The following is a 2,153-nucleotide window of genomic DNA, read 5'->3' as shown; positions in this document are numbered from 1 at the left end:
AAGGTGACCATATGTGCATGGATTTATCTCTGGGCTTTCTATACTGTTCCATTGATCTATATTTCTGTTTTTGTGCCAGTACCATACTGTCTTGATTACTGTAGCTTTGTAGTATAGTCTGAAATCAGGGAGCCTGATTCCTCCAGCTCCATTTTTCGTTCTCAAGATTGCTGTAGAGGAGTCTGAGGAGGGGAGGAGGTGGTGGTGTCGGCTCTAGATCGTTCCTCTCAGGGACTGACTGACCTGTGGAGTGAAGATGTCACTCCACACTGCTCTTCCTCCCGCCACAAAGCCGTCCCTTCTGGCTATGTCTCAGAGCAGGCATCGTGCCGTGGCTCCGCCGCTGAAGTGTGAGGACAGTGGGACCTTCGGTTTGGGGAAGATGATCACAGCTAAGCCAGGGAAAACACCAATTCAGGTATTACATGTATACGGCATGAAGACCAAGAATATCCCAGTTTATGAATGTGAAAGATCCAATGTGCAAATACACTTGCCCACTTTCACCTTCAGAGTAACTGTTGGTGACATAACCTGCACAGGTGAAGGTACAAGTAAGAAGCTGGCGAAACATAGAGCTTCTGAGGCTGCCATAAACATTTTGAAAGCCAGTGCAAGTATTTTCTTTGCAGTTCCTGATCCCTTAATGCCTGACCCTTCCAAGCAACCGAAGAACCAGCTTAATCCTATTGGTTCATTACAGGAATTGGCTATTCATCATGGCTGGAGACTTCCTGAATATACCCTTTCCCAGGAGGGAGGACCTGCTCCTAAGAGAGAATATACCACAATTTGCAGGCTAGAGTCATTCATGGAAACTGGAAAGGGGGCATCAAAGAAACAAGCCAAGAGAAATGCTGCTGAGAAATTTCTTGCCAAATTCAGTAATATCTCTCCAGAGAACCACATTTCTTTGACAAATGTGGTAGGACATTCTTTAGGTTGTACTTGGCATTCCTTGAGGAATTATCCTTGTGAAAAGATCAACTTACTGAAAAGAAGCCTCCTCAGTATTCCAAATACAGATTACATCCAGCTGCTTAGTGAAATTGCAAAGGAGCAAGGTTTTAATATAACACATTTGGATATAGAAGAACTGAGTGCCAACGGACAGTATCAATGTCTCGCTGAATTGTCCACCAGTCCCATCACAGTCTGTCATGGCTCAGGGATCTCCTGTGGCAGAGTGGCGCAGAGTGATGCAGCTCACAATGCTCTGCAGTATTTAAAGATAATAGCAGAAAGAAAGTAAATGTGGAACAACGTAGAAAACCCTTCAGTAGCACATAAGAAGTTCCCCTTTCTCCCCTTTTCAAGTAAAACATTTACTATAATGTTTGAGTTTGTGTGTTGGTTCTAAATCTCTTCATAGATTCCATCAACACTCCAGATTTAATTATCTTCTGGTAGTTGTTATTAAGATGTTTTTAATGGCTTTGACTTTGTATTGGTATATTGTATTTATAAACTTTGTATCATAGCAGAGTGTAGCACTCATTTTACAATGCCATGCACATAGAAGGAAAAAACTGCATGATTGTTGTTGTTGATGAGGAGGAGGATAAAATAAAACTGCTAACAACAGTCTTTCTTACTGGTGCTTAACCTCTTCTTTGTACAAGGCTTTGTAAAGGAATTTCGAAGGAAGCCCCTTAGAATTAGTGTTGAGGAATGCACTAACAGGTTTTAATTGACTGTGATTGTTAAATTTCAGGGAACATGATTGGTATGCTGTGTATTTGAATCCATGTAATAAAGAGCTGTTGTTATTAAAAAAAAAGATTGCTTTAGCTATTAGGGGTCTTTTGTGTTTCCATATAAATTGTGAAATTTTTTGTTCTAGTCCTGTGAAAAATGCCAGTGATTGAATCGGTAGATTGCTTTGGGTAGTAGAGTCATTTTCACAATGTTGATTCTTCCAATCCAAGAACATGGTATATCTCTCCATCTATTTGTATCATCTTTAATTTCTTTCATCAGTGTCATAATTTTCTGCATACAAGTCTTTTGTCTCCTTAGGTAGGTTTATTCCTAGATACTTTATTCTTTTTGTAGCAATGGTAAATGGGAGAGTTTTCTTAATTTCACTTTCAGATTTTTCATCATTAGTGTACAGGAATGTCAGAGATTTCTATGTATTAATTTTTATCCTG

General features: G+C 39.8%; 1 pseudogene; it reads left to right on the top strand.

Moving 5' to 3' along the window:
* Positions 1–307: 307 nt before the first annotated feature.
* On the top strand, positions 308–1,252 carry LOC132425349 (interferon-inducible double-stranded RNA-dependent protein kinase activator A pseudogene; annotated as a pseudogene).
* Positions 1,253–2,153: the final 901 nt, after the last annotated feature.

This window comes from Delphinus delphis, chromosome 5 (genome assembly GCF_949987515.2).
Source record: "Delphinus delphis chromosome 5, mDelDel1.2, whole genome shotgun sequence".
Lineage (NCBI taxonomy): Eukaryota > Metazoa > Chordata > Mammalia > Artiodactyla > Delphinidae > Delphinus > Delphinus delphis.
The sequence above is the reverse complement of the archived record's forward strand: the minus strand, read 5'-3'. Positions and strand labels throughout refer to the sequence as shown.